At 38.6% G+C, this 20,277-nt stretch overlaps 1 long non-coding RNA gene across 2 annotated transcripts in view; it reads right to left on the bottom strand.

The window, feature by feature from the left end:
- Window positions 1–6,785: 6,785 nt before the first annotated feature.
- LOC112914240 (uncharacterized) overlaps window positions 6,786–20,277 on the bottom strand; it is a 96,903-nt gene continuing 83,411 nt past the window's right edge. The window contains exons 3-6 of one of the 2 annotated variants that reach the window (XR_011996537.1): window positions 19,211–19,441; window positions 14,771–14,868; window positions 11,224–11,362; window positions 6,786–7,528 (exon numbers count right to left, since the gene is read on the bottom strand). This is a non-coding gene — a long non-coding RNA (uncharacterized lncRNA). The remainder of the gene's footprint in view (window positions 7,529–11,223; window positions 11,363–14,770; window positions 14,869–19,210; window positions 19,442–20,277) is intronic. The other variant, XR_011996538.1, reaches the window with a different exon arrangement.

Raw genomic sequence — 20,277 nt, 5'->3', positions numbered from 1 at the left:
GAAGGAAATAATAAAGAACACAGTGGAAAAAAAAAAAAAGAACACAGTGGAAATAAATGATAGACTTTAAAAAGAAATAGAAAAGGGGGCGGGGGGGGCAAAAAATTAAAATTAAAAAAAAAAAAAAAAAGAAATAGAAAAGATTCCCAAGACCAAGGGCTACTTCTTTGAAAAGATAAACGAAATTGTTAAATCTTTAGCTAACTCATCAGGAAAACAACAACAACAACAACAAAAACAACAACAACAAAAAGAGGATTCATAGAAATAAAAAATGAAAGAGAAATAATAATTGATACCACAGAAATATAAAAAATTATAAGAATACTATGAAAAATTATATGCCACCAAGTTGGACTACCAAGAAGAAATGGATAAATTCCTAGAAACATACCATCTTCCAAAAGTGAGAAAGAAATAGAAAATTTGGGATCCCTGGGTGGCGCAGCAGTTTGGCGCCTGCCTTTGGCCCAGGGCGCGATCCTGGAGACCCAGGATCGAATCCCATATCAGGCTCCCAGTGCATGGAGCCTGCTTCTCCCTCTGCCTATGTCTCTGCCTCTCTCTCTCTCTCTCTCTCTGTGACTATCATAAAATAAAAAAATAAAAAAATAAAAAAGAAATAGAAAATTCAAACAAACCAATTATTACTACTAAAATTGGGATGGTAATCAAAAAACTCCCAACAACAAAAGTTCAGGACCAGATGGCTTTACAGGTGAATTCTATCAAACATTTAAAAAAGAATTAACACCTATTCATCCCAAAGTGTTCCAAAATAGAAGAGGAAGGAAAGTTTTTAAATACATTCTATAGGCCAGCATTACCCTGATATAAAGACCAAAGACACTACAAAACAAACAAACACATAGCCTATATGCCAATATCTCTGATGAACATAGATGTAAAAACCCTCAACAAAATATCAGCAAACTGCATATAACAATACTTTAAAAGGATCATTTACCACAATCAAGTGGGGTTTATTTCAGGAATGCAAGAATGGTTCAATATTTGCAAATCAAAGTGATACACCACATTAACAAAACAAAGATTAAAAACCATGTGATTATCTCAATAGACGCTGAAAAAGCATTTGATAAAATTCAACAATGGTTCACGATGAAAACCCTTAACAAACAAGCTTAGAGGGAACATACCTCAACATCAAAAACACCATATATGAAAAACCCACAGCTAACATCATACTCAATGATGGATCTAGGATCAGGATCTTAGTGGAAAAGCTCTCAGTTTTTCCATCATTGAGAACAACCACTTTTATTCAACATAATACTGGAAGTCCTAGCCACAGCAATTAGACAAGAAAAGGAAATAGAAACCATAAAAATTGGTAAGGAAGAAGTAATACTGTCACTATTTGCAGATGATATATATTACACATAAAAAAGCCTAAAGATTCCATCCAAAAACTACTCAAAGTAATAAATGAATTCAATAAAGTTGCAGGATAAAAAAATTAATACTCAGGAATAGGTTGTATTTCTACAGGGTAATAATAAAGTAGCAGAAAGGGAAATCATTAAAAGTTTCATTTACAATTACATCAAAAATAATAAAACACCTAGGAATAAACTTAACCAAAGAGGTGAAAAACCTGTACTCACTTTGAAAACTACAAAACACTGATGCAAGAAATTGAAGATAACACAAACAAATGCAAAAACATAGCATGCTTATGGCTTGGAAGAATTAATATCATTAAATGTCCATACCACCCAAAGAAATCTACAGATTCAATACAATCCCTATCAAAATACCAATAGCATTTTTCACAGAAATAGAACAAATAATACTAAAATTTGTGTGCAACTACAAAAGATACCAAATAACCAAAGCAATTTTAAGAAAGAACAAGCTCTAGGTATCACAATCCCAGATTTCAAGATATACTAGAAAGCTATAGTAATCAAAATGGTAAGGTACAAAAACAGATAAACAGGTCAATGAAACATAACAGAAAGTCCACAAATAAACCCACTCTTACATAGTTAATTAATCTATTACAAAGGAGGCAAGAATATACAATTGGGGAAAAAGACAGTTTCTTCAATAAATATGTACTGGGAAAACTGGATACCTGCATGCAAATGAATGAAACTAGACCACTTTCTTACACCATACTCAAAAATAAATTCCAAATGGATTAAGGACCTCAGTGAGAGACCTGAAACCATAAAATTCCTAGAAGAAAATATAAGTAATAATCTCTTTACCATCAGCTTTGACAACATATTTATGGATATGTCTCCTCAGGCAAGAGAAACAAAAGCAAAATAAACCACTGGGACTATACCAAAATAAAAAGTTCCACACAATGAAGGAAACCATTAACAAAACAAAAAGGCAACCTACTGAATGGGAGAAGATATTTGCAAGTGATATATTTGACAAGAGGTTAATATCCAAAATATATTAACTTATACAACTCAACACCAAAAAAACAACCAATCTGATTTTAAAAATGGGCAGAGGACCTGAATAGACATTATTTAGAAGACATACAGGTGGCATACAGGTGGCCAATAAAGACATACAGGTGGCCAACAGACACAAGAAAGAGGCTCAATATCACTCATCATGAGGGAAATGCAAATCAAAACTGCAATGAGATATCACCTTACTCCTGTTGAAATGACTAGACTCCAAAAGACAATAAATAACAAGTGTTGGATTGCCTGGGTGGCTCAGCGGTTGAGCATCTGCCTTTCGCTCAGGGTGTGATCCCAGGGTCTGGGATCGAGGTCCGCATCAGGCTCCTTGCAGGGAGCCTACTTCTCCCTCTGCTTATGTCTCTGCCATTCTCTCTCTCTCTCTCTCATGAATAAATGAATAAAATCTTTTACAAAAATAAATAACAAGTGTTAGAATGTGCAGAAAAGGAAACTCTGTGCACTATTAGTAGGAATGTAAATTGGTATAGCAACCACGAAAAACAGTATGGGTTTCCTCGAAAAATTAAAAATAGAAATGTCATCCAGTAATTCCACAACTGAGTATTTTACTCAAAGAAAATGAAAATATTAATTTGAAAAGATATATGCACCGCTATAGTTACTGCAGCATTATTTACAACAGCCAAGATATGTAAAAGCAACCCATGCATCCACTGATACAGGAACAGACACATACATACACACTGAAATATTGCTCAGCCATCAAAAAGAATGAGATCTGACCATTTGCAACAACATGGATGGACCTATAGGGTATTCTAAGTGAAATAAATCAGGCAAAGAAAGACAAATACCATATGATTTCATTTATATGTGGAATCTAACAAACAAGCAAGCCAATAAAGAAGCAGAAACAGACCCATAAATACAAAGAACTGCTAGTTGCCAGAGGAGAAGGAGTAGAGATGAGAAAAATGGATGAGGGAAGTGGGAGGCATGGGTTTCCAGTTATAGAATGAATAAATTATGGGATATATGGTATAGAGTAGAGAATATAATCATTTATATTGTAGTAACATAGTATGGTAACAGATAGTAGCTACATTTGTAGCCAGCCTGGCATAATGTCAGGAGTAGTCAAATCACTATGTTGTACATTTGAAACTAATGTAATATTGTTCATTAACTCCATTTCAATTAAAAAAATGACAGACTTGAATGTTAAACTTGAAACCATAAAACTCTTAGGAAAAAAAGTGATAAGCTTCTTGACATTAATCTTGGCAGTGACTTTTTGGATTTGACCCTAAAAGTAAAGGCGGAAACGGCAAAAAGTAAACAAGTAGGTCTACATCAAACTGAAGAACTTCTGCACAGCAGAGTAACCATCAACAAAATGAAAAGTCAACCTACTGAATGAGAGAAAATATTTGCAAATCCTCTATCAGATAAAACGTTGACATCCAAACCCTATAAGGAGCTCATACAACTCAACAAAATAAAAGCAATCTGATTTAAAAATGGGCGGGATCCCTGGGTGGCGCAGCGGTTTGGCGCCTGCCTTTGGCCCAGGGCGCGATCCTGGAGACCCGGGATCGAATCCCACGGCGGGCTCCCAGTGCATGGAGCCTGCTTCTCCCTCTGCCTGTGTCTCTGCCCCCCTCTCTCTCTCTCTCTCTCTCTCTCTCTCTCTCTCTGTGACTATCATAAGTAAATAAAAAAAAAAAATGGGCAAAGGTGGGACACCTGGGTGGCTCAGCAGTCGCGTGGCTGCCTTTGGCTCAGGGTGTGATCCCGGGATCCGGGATCGAGTCCCACATCAGGCTCCCTGTGAGAAGCCTGCTTCTCCCTCTGCCTGTGTCTCTGCCTCTGTCTGTGTCTCTCATGGATAAATAAATAAACATTAAAGAAAGATGGGCAAAGGATCTGCATATTTTCCAAAGGAAATATACAAATGGCTAACAGGTACATACAAAGGTATTCAACAACACTCATTATCAGGGAAATGCAAATCAGTGAGAGATCACTTCACACTTGTTAGAATGACTCATCAAAAAGACAAGAAATAAGTGTTAGCAAGAATGTGGAGAAAGGAGATTGCTCATGAACTGTTGATGGAAGTGTAAATTTGTGCAGCCACTATGGAAAACAGTATGCGGAGGTTCCTCAAAAAATTAGAATATATATCAGAAATACTGATATATATTCCAGAAATTCCATGGGTGTAGATCTGAAGAAAATTAAAACACTAACATTTATCTGTACCCCCTCACCACCATGTTCACTGCAGTATTATGACAATTGCCAAGACAGGAAAACAATCTAAGTGCCCATCAGTGGTTGAATGAATAAACCAAGTATGATATAAATACATACAATGGAATCCTATTAATCCATAAAAGAGAAGGAAATACTGCCAGTAGTAAAAACATGGATGGACCCTGGGGGCATTATGCTAAGTGAAATAGGTCAAAGACAAAATACAGTATAATCTCACTAATACATGGAATCTTAAAACACACATGCCCACAAACTCATAGATACACAGAACACATAAGTGGTTGCCAGAAGTGAGGGTTTAGGGATGGGAGAAATGGGTGAATGAGGTCAAAAGGTACAAACTTCCAGTTATAAAATAAGCATAGTAACAGTTGATAATACTATATTGCATGTTTGAAAGTTGCTAAGAGAATAGACTTAAGAGTTCTTATTATAAGAAAAAAAACTTTTCTGTAACCATGTATAGAGACAGATGTTAACTAGACTCATTGTAGTAATCATTTTGCAATATATATGAAATCATTATGTGGTACACTGGAAGCTAATATAATGTTACATGTCCATTATACCTCTATTAAAAAAAGGAAGAGCAATGCACTATAACACAAGGATAGGAAAGACGGAACTGTTACAACATGAATGAATTTCACAGATGTGTTGAGTAGAGAAGCCAGATTAAAAAAAAAAGAATATATGCTGTATAATTCAATTTACAAGTTTGAGAACAGACAACACTAAGTGACAATTATCCAACCCCACTAGTGGTAGCCTCTGGGTAGGAGTAGACTAGTACCAACTGGAAAGACATAAAAGAAACTTCTACAGTGCTAGACTTGTTCTACATCTTAATCTGGGTAATGATTCATAGTTATAAATATAGTATATGTTTAAAATAGTTATAAATAAATAGAGTTATATGTTTAAAAGTGACCAAGCTCTACACTTAAGATGAGCTCACTTTAAACATGTTATGTATGTTATACCTCAAACGGGGGGAAAGTGGGTAAAAATGATTTAGAAGGAACTTCTGAGCAAAAACTATCTCAAACTGTATAACTGCATTTTTTATACCTTTGAAACCATTATGCTTTCATTGTGCTTCCCCCCCCCCCCCCCCCATTTAGGACAAGGAATACCTTATTTAAACCCATCAAAGAAATGGACAGATTGTGTCTGTAGCAAAGCCCTGTATTCTCAAGCATAGGCCACTAATCATATATGAGAATATATACTGCCACATATAAATTAACTGATCAGCGCACAATCTTTCAAGGCTTAAAACAGAATAAGCTTCCCTATAAAATCAGCACCTCTGTGACATTTAGTATTCCTCTCCTTTACCCTCTCCTTCAACAGAATCCACACCAGCCTCCTCATAAGCCTTCTCAAATGCACCCATGTCCTCAGGGGCCTCAGAAAATTCTTCTTCCTCCATGCCCTCACCCACATACCAGTGAACAAAGGCACACTTGGCATACATTGGGTCAAATTGTAGTCCAGAAAAGCCCAGGCCTCAGCAATACCTGCAACGTTGCTCAGCATGCACACAGCTCCTTGTACTATAGCCAGGTCTCCACTGGGTACTGCAGTGGCCGGTAGGTGCCAGTGTGAACTTCATCAATGACCGTGGGTTCCAGGTGTACAAATGCTACCCTGGGCACATGTGTGCCAGCACCTACCTCACTGAAGAAGGTGGTGAAGGAGTCATCTCCTCCCCCAGTGGTCCTGTCACTTGGCATCTCTCCGTTGGGCTGGATGCTGGGTTTCAGGTAATAGAGCTCCCAGCAGGCATTGCCAATCTGGACACCAGCCTGGCCAACATGGATGGAGATTCATTCATGCATGGTTGCTGCATTGTGGCTGCTGAGCAGAAAGCGAGGAGGAAAAGGAGATTGTTGCTTCTTGCAGTACTCTTAAGTGGTCTAAGTAAGAGAACCTGCCTCACCACGCCCTCTTAATGAAAGCTGTTTAACAGCTAACACCTCAATCAAAAGGAATATGTTCTGAAGTTCCTAAGAAATTTATCAGAACTGGGTTCAGAGGGGTACAAACACGTCTAGCATAAAGCAAGAGCATAGACTTGAGTTCAAATTCTTACATTTATATATATTAGCTGGGTGACTTTAGGCAGTTCATAACATCTTTGTTTCTATTTCATGTGTAAAAGGCAGGTGAAAATACCTTACAGAGTTGCTATGGGTTGGAAATGAGATAGTGCACACACAGGCAAAGTACATCAACTGTACAGTGTTTTTACCCCCTACTCTATACCCCTAGAGAGTCAGAGGAGACTGTTGTATTAAAGATGACACAACGTGCATCTCCCTTCTACCAACATACATTCTTAATGATCTTTGAAATAATTTGCCTTTCCAAAAATGCAATGGAGAAGTCAGCAGAGGAAAAATAAATTGTATCTATAACTAGGAACTAAAATTTCTGGGGGAAAGGGAAATGTGAGAATGTCCTCATATGTTTTTCCATCCTTAGTTTCACCTGGCAAACACAGTTCTGGTGAGTTACCTAGAACGTTTTTTTCTCTTTCCAAAATAAAACCATATGTCCTGAATTTCATTGGCTCTCCTGTAAAGCAGAGGAGTTTGGCATTTTCAAGATTCTTGGTTGCAAGTGACAAAAAACCTGGTACCAACTGGCTTTAAATAAAAAGGATTATATGGGCTTGCAGAACATCCAGGAGGTGGCACTAGTTTCAAGCACAGCTTACTGGGCGCTCAAATACCACCAGGTCTTGGTGTCTTCCTCCCTCTTCGCCTCTGCCTTCCCCACAGCAGCTGAGCAACTCCAGGCATACATCCCATCACTGGGAGATCCTAGGGGAAAAGAGCTCATTAGCATAAACCCATAGGAAAGTCTGGGTCTGTCTTTGATTTCACAAAGAAATGTGCTGTAACAGTCAGGAGACTGGTTTCTAGTTCTGACGCTATTCCTAGAATACGCTCTTCCTAGCGTTGTACGATGTTGAGAAGTCATTTGCTCACTCTACACCTTAACTGTCTCATTCTCGAAATAAGGAGATAAAATCTCAAAGTTTTCGGGTCTGTTCCAGAGCTAATCCTTCAGTTTTTCACAGGAAGGGCTTCTTCCTCTGGAGTTAGAGAATAGTGCCCTCTCATGGTCTATTCTATAGTTGCCTTTCTATTTAGTTTTCATTGGTTTACATTTTCCAACTCAAAGAGAAACGATCTGAACAAAATTGTTAAAAATGAAATTCCATATTGAAATCTATTTTATTTCCACTCCCATTTTAAATGGAAATAGGCTTGTGTTCTAGCATAAGCAGCTAAAGCTGCGGATTTCATATTTATTACTACTCTTTTAGCTGTATCCACACATTTTCTTTGGTGGTGTTTTCATTGTTCATATTTTTATCTCTTATGATTTGTTTTTTGAACAATGTGTTATTTAATGGCATGTTACTTAATTTCAAAATCTTTGGGAATTTTCTAGATATCTTTTTTATTATTGATGTCTAACACTTTTTTAAAGATTTACTTATTTCAGAGGGAGAATAAGCAGGGGAGAGGGGCCGAGGGAGACAGAGAGAATCAGGCCACGCTGAGCAGGGGCCTGACGCGGGGCTCTATCTCATGACCCTGAGATCATGACCTGAGCCAAAACCAAGAGTTGGATGCTTAATTGACTGATACACCCAGGCACCTAACATCTAACAATTTCACTGTGGGCATACAATACTCTGTGTGATTTAAAGCTTTAAATTTTAGGCTTGTCTCATTGCTCAACACATAATCTCTCTTGATAAATACCCCATGTTCCAGTGAAAAGTGTATTTGATATGTGCAGTGTATCATGTTCTTTATTATGTTGTGTTTTTTAGAATACTCAACTCTTTTGAATCCTTTATACTTCCTTTGTCTGCTTTACTGTCAATTACCGAGAGTGGAGTGTTGAATCTCAAAATATGATTGTGGATTTGTCATTTCTCTCTTTAGTTTTGTCAGTTTTTGCCACATATACTTTGAGGCTCTGTTAGCAGTCACCTTCATATTTAGGATCAGTAGGTCTCCTTAATGAATTGACCTACTTATAACATAATAAAACGTCCCTTTTAATCTCTGGTAGTACTTCTTATTTTGAGGTTTACTGTGTTTGATATTACTCTAGCCACAACACCTTTCTAATAATTAATGCTAGTATGATAAACATTTTCTATCATTTTACTTACAACCTATCTAGGATTTTATACTTAAGTGTGTCCCTTGTAAACACCTGAATAGTTGAGTCCTTAAAAATTTTGTTTTAAATTAAAGGTCATAGTCCACTATCATTTACTGTAATATAATAAACGATAAGGTTGGGTGTAAGTGTATCATGTTGGTATTCATTTCCTAGTTGTTTCAGCTGCACTTTGTTCCTTCAATCCTCCTTTCTTGCCATCTTTTGGTATTCCATCTTATCCTTCTGTTGACTTAATTAGATATCTTTTTAAATTTTTTTAAATGATTCTTCTTTCTGCATCTTTTAAATGATTACTATATGCATGTCTAACTTACCATGGTTTGGCATGGATTAAACTGTCAGTTCATATACAATGTTAAGAACCAGACCATGGCATACTTTCATTTACCTCCTCCCATTCTTTGTGCTCTATTGTCATGTATTTTACTAGTATGTACACTATGCTACTCATAATCCAATGTGGATGTTTTACTCTAAAAGTAAAATGTCTTATAAGGCCTCATATCTTAAATATGTAAAAACTATCAAAACTCAACAGTAAAAAGGAAATAATTCAATTATATAAAGGGCAAAATATATGAAGAGATATTTCAATAAAGAGGAGAGAGGCAGATGGCCAAAAAGCACATGAAAAGATGTCCAACATCATTAGTCAGTAGGGGCATGCAAATCAAAACCACAATGAGATATCACTTCACATCTATTAGGAAAGCTAAAATAAAAAATAGCGATAATACTAAATGCTGGTAAGGATGCCCCAAAACTGGATCACTGGCACATTGCTTTAAAGTGGTGCACTCTGGAAAACAGCTCAGCAATTTTTTATAAAACTAAACATGTAATTGCCATTCTTACTCAGGAGTTGCAGTCTTTGGCATTTAGCCCAGAGAAATGAAAACTTTCATTTACACAAAACCTGTACATGAATATTCATAGCAGCTTTATTTCTAGTAGCCAAATACAAGAAACAACCTAGACATCCTTTGAGGGGTGAATGGTTTAACAGTGGCACATCTGCCATCAAATATTATTCAGCAATAACAAAGGCACAAACCATGGTTATAAGCAACAATCCAGATGAGTCTCCATGAATTACGCACAATGAGAAAAGCCCAACATCTATTAATAGTTGCCAGAGTTTAGGGATGGAGTGAAAAGAGGGCAGGAAAAAAGTGGGTATGGTTATAAAAGAATAGTACAAGAGGTCTTTGTGGATGGTGGATCTATCCTGTTCCTAGACCATGATATTATACACATGGACCTGCACACATGATACAATTATATAGAACTAAAAACACACACATAAATGAGTTATAAGTAAAACTGGGGAAATCTTAGTAAGATTGATGAATGATATCAACGTCAATATCTTAGTTGTGATACTATACTACAGTTCTGTGGACTGTTTTCACTGGAGAGTATTGGGTAATAGGTACGTGGGATCTCTCTGTTATGTCTTATGACTATGTATGAATCTATAATTATATCAAAATAGGGGCACCTGGGTGGCTCAGTTGGTTAAGCGTCTGCCTTCAGCTCAGGTCATGATCCCAGGATCCTGGGATTGAGCCCCACGTTGGGCTCCCTGCTCAGCAGGAGAGTCTGCTTCTCCCTCTGACCTTCCCCTTGCTTGTTCTCTCTCTCTCTCTCTCTCTCTCTCTCTCTATCACGTTCTCTGTCTCTCTCTCAAATAAATAAAATCTTTTTTTAAAAAAAGGTAATTGTCCCAGGTGCCCGGAGATATAAAGAGATAACAACTGTTTTTATTATCATGGAGACACAGAGTTAGGAATCCAATGGTTTTAGAGATGGCAAAGTCTAATTTGTCATGCCCAGGAAACAATTTAATTGTGAGAGGTGAACTTTGTTGTCTGATAATCATACTGGTTAACATTTAGAGCACAGTTCTAAATTCTTGATATGCAGCATCTCATATTTGATCTTTACTACAACCCTCTGAAGTAGGATATTATTATTATGGCTATTTTGCAGATGAGGAAACTAAACCATAGATTAAATAACTTTCCTGAGTTGTTAAAAAAAAGAAGGAAGGAGGGAAGGAAAGAAAAAGAGAAAGAAAGGAAGAAAGGAAGAAAGAAAAGAAAGAAGAAAGAAAGAAAGAAAGAAAGAAAGAAAGAAAGAAGAAAGAAAGAAAGAAAGAAAGAAAGAAAGAAAGAAAGAAGAAAGAAGAGAAAGAAAGAAAGAAAGAAAGAAAGAAAGAAAGAAAGAAAGAAGAAAGAAAGAAAGAAAGAAAGAAGAAAGAAAGAAAGAAAGAAAGAAAGAAAGAAAGAAAGAAAGAAAGAGGCACCTGGGTGGCTCAGTCAGTGAAGTGTCTGCCTTCAGTCCAGGTTGTGGTCCCAGGATCCTGGGATTGAGCCTGGGTCCGACTCTCTGTTCACTGGGGAGCCTGCTTCTTCCTCTTTCTCTTCCCCCTGTTTGTGCTTTCTCTATCAAATGAAAAAATTATTTTATTATTTTTTTAAGATTTCATTTATTTATTCACAAGAGACAGAAAGAGGCAGAGACACAGTCAGAGGGAGAAGCAGGCTCTATGCAGGGAGCCCCATGCAGGACTTGATCTAAGGTCTCCAGGACCACACCCTGGGCCGAAGGCGGTGCTAAACCACTGGGCCACCAGGGCTGCCCAAAATCTTTTTTAAAAAAGAAAAAACCAGGACAATTCTGTTTAGCCAATCTTGAGTTATATTTCAGCATTATATAAAGGACACTAGGTTATTTGTCAAAATCTTGGGTTCTAATGCCAGTATGCTACTCACTCAAATTTTAAGTTGAGAAGTGATTCAACAATTTGGTTACCCTAGTTGAAAAAAGAAATCGGAGTACATTTCTAGAATCCTTACCACATGAGCATTCTATATTTTAATGATTCCCCGATTCTAGAATGAATAGTAAAAAAAAATGTTTTCCATCCCCATTCTGACAGTTAAAGTCATCTCCAGTAATGTCACTGCTTTCCCCTTTCTCCTCATTTAGGTGTTTATCAAAGATCCACTGTAGGCTGTGTGTTGAGTATTTGGTTATATGTGAGCTCCTGGATGCCCCCCTCCCCCACTTTCTGTACCTCTCTCTGCCACAGGCTTCCCTAATGCCTTCAGACATAGCAAATTTCAGATGACAACATAGCAATCATTTACTGAGTGCTTACTAAGTGCTAAAGATTAACACAGGTGATGTCATTTAGTCAACATGAAACCCAGCGAAATGGTACTAACATCAGTTTTCTTATACTTGTGGCTTAGAAAATGTAAACGTCTGAGTTAAGGATAGTCACTGAGAGTGGAGGGTTGAGGCAGGTCCCAAACCCTAACCTACATAACTCAGACACACCTAGCAACATTGCCTATGCCCTGAAACCTTCCAGAAGGTCATTTTTTAGGAGGTGGATTACTCCATTATGATTTTTTTTTTTTTAACTTTTCACTTTCCTTTCTGAAACTTTGCATTTAACAATCATTTTAACCAAGCCACCTTGAAATTCTAGCAGCTTCCTTAAGGTGGCAGTAGAAGTACGACCCATGTATGTGCAGCCTTCAGTCTCCACTTGCAAGTATCATACTTCAGAAAATCAGCTTTTGGTCACTTCTGGAATTATGTAAAATGTAAAATTAGGGCACTCTGAATGGGGGAAAAAAAGAGTTCTGAGCATCCAGGATATTGACTCCAGAGAAATTCAACCAACTTGCAAAACAAAGAAAATAACTTCCTGTGGGGACAAAACAAAGCACCTACTTGTTGCCACCCACCCATTTGGTAACTGACCTTGATAGTCTTCCAGCCCCATACACAATAGCCCTCACCATAGATGTTTTCCCGTTTCCTCTGCCCCCTTGAAACCAAGCATTTGAGAATAAACAGTGTATTTCTTCTTTCTTGATTTGTTCCAGTGACTTGTAAACAACGGAACCACTGGCATATGGAAATGACACATATTTTTCTTTAACCCATATGAATCCCTGCCTTGGGACTAAAGGAAAAAACAGAATGATTCATACAAGGTTCTTAAAGTGTTTAGTCAGGACAAAAAACAATCAGGCAATAAACATTTATAGAGTTGCATCCAAGTATAACAAATCTCTTTGGGCTGTTTGCCCAGCACATGACTCTGTTTTAAAAGAAATGTCTCATTCATCCACAAAATTAGTTCACAGGAACCATGTTTCTACTTCAAGACTCTGGGCCACAGCTGATTGGATTATAGGTAAACACCTGATTCCAGAGGATGGAATTCACTGTCTGGCCAGAAGTCAACTGCGTTCTTGCAGCTGTAGCCTTGGTTGTTCAACCTTCCTCAATCCTAGGTGGTACTCTGGGTTGTTTTTGGTTAAGCTTATTTTGGATGGGTTTCTGTTACATGCATTTCTTATGAAACACATCGAAGTCCTATGTTAAAGTCTAGTGAGAATATAAGAAGGAACGTATGACTTGTTCTTTGCCCCCATGGGAATGGTAATCTTCCTTGCTAGAGAAGAGAATTGGGCTTCTGGAATCCTAAATTAATTTAGCTCCGAAACCCTGAGAATGTCCTTTGTTTTTCCTCAGAGCCTTAGTTTTGTTCTCAATAAACATGGAAATGATGACATTTGCCTAATAAAGTCATCTCCCGCAGGCAGTATCCATCTGGCTAGGTACTGTTGTGCCCAAGATTACGTATCCTAGAAACCACCAAGGAGCCAACACCAATGCAAACAGGTACCTGGTTCGAAGAAGATGCTCAATAAACATCAACCTCCACTCTGTCTTATAAGCAGGTCCTTTGGCTGGTCTCAAATGCAAGTCACACAAGCACTATGGAATTTTTAATAGGAAACAAATTTATCTTTCTTAAAAATATATGTATAGCCATAATAATGGCTGTTTAGCCAGGGATAGATTCTCTGTGTGGAACCTGCTAGGGTAGAGAGTAGGGAGGGGACAAAGAGGAGGGTCTCTGCTCCAAAGAAATAGGCTTGTGGACAACAAGACTAAGGCCTGATTCTTGAAAGAAGAGATTCTTGAGTAGTACCTTTGTTTTAAGCCAATGTTGAAGGTTGAGTAGAAAAGTCTGGAGGAACTCTTGAGCTCCCATGCTTGGGAATACTGGAGCAGGGAGAGTATAATCTTTCTAACTCAACAGCTTCCCCTTTCTGTTAATGGTCTCTCTTGTGAAGAAAATTTTCATATAATCAACTCATTCTCATGAAAGATCCCAATATGCGTACCCCTTCTCTAGGCATTTTTCAAAGAAGTTGGAATAACATAAACAGAAAAAATAATCTATTCATGGAATTTCAGGCATCAATGGGGAAACCTTTCTTCCTAGGGTGGCTTTAAGTCACCCATTATAGATGGACATTAGATGGATTATCTGCTGTGCCTAGAGAAAAGATTCCCAGGCCCTGGAGCTCCTGGAATGTTACTTAGGTTCTCACTGCCCTGTTACTGAGAAAACTGGCAATGCAGTGGTAAGTTGCATCTGGCAGCCAACAAATATTCATTGAGCATCCACTCAACATCAGGAACTATTGAACTGGAAATGCAGCATGACCAAAACAGACAGTTCTTCTCCTCAAAAATCCTGCATCAATATACACCAAGTGTTATACATAGGGTTTATGACTCAGATTTTTTCATAGTCCACCCTCCCTGGATTCATTTATGAGTTCTATGAAGAACACAGAAGAGTTGCTTCCTGAAAGCCCTTTAAAACAGCGAGGCACTAATATCTCCCTACATTATTCTTTTTTAAAAAACTAAAATACAGAAAGCAGAGGACATTTTCACCCATTTTGCTGCTGAAGGTTGAATAGCGTTGCTACCCAATGGTTCCAACATCAATAGACAGTGCTGTTACTTACCATATAGTATATCCCTAGTTTGGCTCCACAGTCTGGTTGCCCAGGTTGGACAAGTATGGAGGTGACAGACTTGTTTGTGCGCATGCATGAGACAGCCACTAGGAACATACGGAAATATTACTGGAACCTGCCATGAAGCAAGGTCAACATCATCTACACAATTGAACAGATAAAACAACTTTTTCAAAATTAAAGGACTATGTGTAAGTAAGATTCCTTCTGGAAAAAATAAACAAGACATGAAATAAGGATCCAGGCTTGCTTGGTATCACAATGCTCACCAGAATGGGATCCAAAATATTTTAGTTGTTTTCTTCCTCTTTTTAAAATATGCCCCAAATATGCAAGACTGAGTTTGGTCAAGAGAGCTTAGGTTGCATTCTTTGATTGATGAAGAAGGGATGAATTTAATACACTGCTAAACTTAAAAAAAAAAAAAAAAAGAACAAGAACAAAACTAAGAAGGATCCTCTCTTCTTATTTTTTGTCTCAAAAAAGCCCCTGGTAAGAGGAAGTTACTATTAGTGAAGTGAATGTTTAGTATGATCAGAGTCACTTACAATAAATCAGTGTTTGTGAAGAACATACCAGCTTAAGGAATCATTTATCTGAGAGTTACTGAAATAGTAATACATAATTCATTAACACATACTTCATATATGTACATACTGTATTCTTAATGTAAGCTAGAGAAAATAAAATGTTATTTTCTTTAATTAAAGTGTCATTAAGAAATTCATAAGGAAGAGAAAATACAGTTATAGTACTGTACATATTGGAAAAAATCCACCATAAATGAACCCATGCTGTTCAAACCTATGTGGTTCAAAGGTCAACTGTATAGACAAATATCAAACCATTATGTTGTACACTTGAAACTGATATAATGCTATATGTTCATTATATCTCAGCAACAAAAAAAAATTAGCCTAAATGAAAAAAAATATTCAAAATACTATTATAAATTTTAACTTGATGTAAAACTTACTTCAAGCCATCATCAAAAGAGTAGAAAGATGAATAACTGTGAAGAATATTTGTCACAGTATGACAAAAGGTAAATGTACTTAATATGTAAAGAGTTCATAAACATTGAAAACTAAAGATATTAAGACTGCCTAGAAATGGCAAAGGATATGAAAAATTATTCAAAAAAGAGATAAAGCTTAGAAAGACATACTGTGTTCATGAATTAGAAGACTTAATACCATAAATGTGTCAATACTACCCAAAGTGATCTACAAATTAGCAAAATTCCTATCAAAGTCACAATGGTGTATTTTTTAGGAATAGAAAATCCATCTTATAATTCACATGGAATCTCAAGGCACCCTGAATGGTCAAAAGAAGTAAATTTGGAGGTCTTATACTTCATTATTTCAAAACTTATTACAAAGCTATAGTATCTAAAATGGCATGGTATTGGCATAAAGATCAATATATAGGCCAGTGGATAGAATAAAGATCCTGGGAATAATCCATCATATATATGGCCAAAGAATTTTTGATAAGGGTGCCAAGACCATTCAAAGGACAAAGGACAGTTCTTTTAGCAAGTAGTGCTGGGAAAACTGTATATTCATGTGCAAGATAATGAAGTTGGACTCTTACCTTACACTATACACAAAAATCAACCCAAAATGAATCAAAGACCTAAACAAAACTCTTAGAGGAAAATATAAAAGAAAATCTTCATGACATTTGGGTTTGGCAATCATATCACGGATACAAAACCAAAAAGTAAAGGCAACAAAAGCAAAACTGGTCAAATGGGACTATACCAAACTTAATAACTTCTGTGCATCAAGCTGCAGGCAGTCATCATAGCCAACAATGCCAGGACTACCTCTGCTTACCAGAATGCCCACAGAAATCACATTGAAACTTGCAACAGCAAGGGGCCTGGAGCCACCCTGCCAAACAGCATGCCTGAAGCAGTTGCAACCAGGTTTTGCAGTTGGCAGGGCTTTGCAGCCAGCTGTGTCATGGCCACCCCTGCTCACTTGTGCACCTGTAATAGTCCCAACCAGTTCACATGGCACTGTGCTCACAACACTTGAAGCTATGCTACAAGAGGGCACACATAGCCCACGCAGGGGAAATTCCTAGAACACCTGGCTCTACTGGCTCAGGAAAGATATTACTTTTTGGCTCCACAGGACATCTTTATAAGGCCATGCTTTTAAGAAAAGAGACATAGCTAAACTACCTAATATAGAGAAACAAACACAGAGAGTCAGGCAAAATGAAGAAACAGAATATTTTCTAAACCAAATAATAAGAGTGACTGATGAACATCATGATTTACTTCCCCTTCCCCTTGATAGCATAGTCAGGAATAAGGTCTAGATGCCCTAGCTGGCTCATTACCCCAAAGAGCCCCAGGCACCTACCCCACATACCACCCCCTGCCATCACCCCAAAGTGGCTCTGACATGCCACACAACTGGACAACCCTGGTCAGTTCTCACTATAGCTTCAGCTGTTTTGACAAGATGATGCAGGTGCAGAGTACCCTGAACACTAATGACCCACATCACTTAAGCTCCAGATAGCTGGGTGCTAAGGCATTCTAGTCCAGAGTGCTCCAGGTCCTCCTGGCTCATGCCTGCTTCAGCTCCACTCACCCCACCCAAGGTGTCTCTTGTATGGAGTATCCCAGAAACCTCTAGTCCAGGCTCATCTCAGTTCCAGCCACCCTACCAAGGCACGTTTTTTTGTTTGTTTGTTTTGTTTTGGTTTTTTTTTTTTGCAGAAAAATGTTTTATTCTTTATACAGATTTTACTTCCATAGCCACCAGAAAGATTCTTTCATTTCCTCTGACAGACCCTGTCCACCTGTTATGTTGCCCTCCACATAGTGCTATAGTAACATATATAAATACCTATGGTACATTTATACACGCGTACATGCCTTCTAAAGCACTGCTAAGACACAGACTAGGCTTGCACACAATGGGGGCTTATGAGGTGCCACTTAAAGTGATCCCTGGTTTGTCTTACACAGGACTTTCAGTGAGCTTGGTCTGGCCGTGAGTCCTAGTTGCCAGAGAGGAGTTAGGATGATGAAAAGAGACGGTATATTTAGAGTGAGGTCGCCACATTTTGGAGATCATAAGAGAATGGAAATAGGAGGTGCCAGGCTAAGCAGGAGATGGCACGTGGGAAGCCACTGCTTTTACCAGGTGGATCACAGCCCTCAGGTGCTGCAGTGTAGACTGATGCCCAGCCTGACAGTGTGGCCAGCTGACGTGGCCCCAGGTAAGGGTGGATCTGGGAGCAGTGCTGGCTGAGCCCCACTGGCCCCCAGGCACCTTTGTCACTTCCACACGAGGGACACTGCACATAGCACCTCAGCCCCATCAGGTGAGAATTGTTAATTTCCTTATTTTGCAGATGAGAACACAGAGGCACAGAGAAACCAAGCTCCTTGCCCAAGCTCACACAGCTAGTAAGTCACAGAGCTGGGATTCCAACTGGGGTGGCCTGCCTTCGTGCACTGTTAGCCACTTCGCTGTATTGAAATAGAAGTTGATGTTGAATCAGAAGTATCCTTGGATGTTAGGTTAAGGAATTTGGACTTTATTCTCTTCAAAATGGAGGAGTCATGGGAGGCATTAAACATTTTTAAAAATTGTGACATTAAAGAAAATGTTAAAAACCGTAAAACAAAACAAAACAAAACAAAAAAAACAAACAAAAAAACCCATACAATATGTGTTGTATGAAGTGGCCAGGAACCCCCCTGGCCCACACCCTGTCTCAGATCCAGCCTCCCTACCATTGTGCATCCTATGTAGGGTACCCCATAACACTCCAGCCCACACCTGCCTCAGCTCCAATCGCCTTCAGATCATCCCTTGCATTGAGCATCAAGCAATACCCAGCCCATACCCACTTTAGGGTCAGCTGTCTTGCCAGGGCATCCCCAGAATGGAGTGTCCTATACATGACCCCTTGCCCACAATAGCCACAGAACCAGCCAACCAAAGTCACCAAGCACACGCAGCCTACCCAGGGGATGATCATATACTAGACAGTTCCTTTGAATTTAGGAGGAGTAGCTGTTCCATCTAATTCATAGAAACAAATACAGAAACTCAGGTAAAATGAGTAGACAGAGGGTATGCTCCAAATGAAAGAACAAGACAAAACCACAGAAAAAGAACTAAGTGAAACAGAATAAGCAATATACCTAAAAAAGAGTTTAAAAGAATGATCATGGGTGCCTAGGTGTCTCAGTCAGTTAAGCATCTGCGGGATCAGGTCATGATGCCAAGGTCCTGAGATCAAGCCCCCACATAAGGCTCCCTGTTCAGTGGGGAGCCTGCTTCTCCCTCTCTCTCTGCCCCTCCCCCGCCTGTGCTCCCTCTCTGTCTCTCAAATAAATAAATAAAATATTTTTAAAAAATAAAAAAATAAAAGAATGATCATACTCACCAGACTGGAAAGAAGAGTGAAATAACTCAATGTGAACTTCAACAAAGAGATAGAAAATATAAAAAAGAATCAATCAGGGATCCCTGGGCGGCGCAGCGGTTTGGTGCCTGCCTTTGGCCCAGGGCGTGATCCTGGAGACCCGGGATCGAGTCCCACGTCGGGCTCCCGGTGCATGGAGCCTGCTTCTCTCTCTGCCTGTGTCTCTGCCTCTCTCTCTCTCTCTTTGTGTGACTATCATAAAAAAAAAAAAAAAAAGAATCAATCAGAGTTGAATGCAGTAACTGAAATGGAAAACACAGTAGAGGGAATCAATAGTGAACTAGAGGGTGTGGAAGAATGGATCAGTAAGCTGGGAGAAAAGGTAATGGAAAGCACCTGACCTGATCACCAAAAAGAAATTTCAAAAAATGAAGATAGATGGGGATCCCTGGGTGGCTCAACGGTTTGGCCCCTGCCTTCAGCCCAGGGTGTGATCCTGAGTCTTGGGATCGAGTCCCACATTGGGCTCCTTGCGTGGAGCCTGCTTCTCCCTCTGCCTGCCTCTTCCTCTCTCTGTGTCTCTCATGAATAAATGGATAAAATCTTTTAAAAAAAAGGGAACCCTGGGTGGCACAGCGGTTTAGCGCCTGCCTTTGGCCCAGGGCGCGATCCTGGAGACCCGGGATCGAGTCCCACGTCGGGCTCCCGGTGCATGGAGCCTGCTTCTCTCTCTGCCTGTGTCTCTGCCTCTCTCTCTCTCTCTCTCTCTCTGTGACGATCATAAATAGAAAAAATAAAAATAAAAATAAATCTTTAAAAAAAAAGCTTAAAAAAATGAAGATAGATTAAGAGATTTCTAGGACAACATTAAGCACACAAATATTCACATTAGAAGGGTCCAAGAACAAGAAGAGAAAGAGAAAGAGAAAGAAAACCTACTTGAAAAAATAATAGTTGAAAAAAAAAAAGAAAAAATAAGAGTTGAAATTTTCCCTAATCTATGAAGGAAATAGACATTTAGGTTGAGGAATCACAGAGAGTTCCAACAAGATGAACCCAAGGAGGTCCACACCATGACATATATTAAT

This window comes from Vulpes vulpes, chromosome 1 (assembly GCF_048418805.1).
Source record: "Vulpes vulpes isolate BD-2025 chromosome 1, VulVul3, whole genome shotgun sequence".
NCBI lineage: Eukaryota > Metazoa > Chordata > Mammalia > Carnivora > Canidae > Vulpes > Vulpes vulpes.
This window is presented reverse-complemented; position numbering and strand designations above follow the sequence as displayed.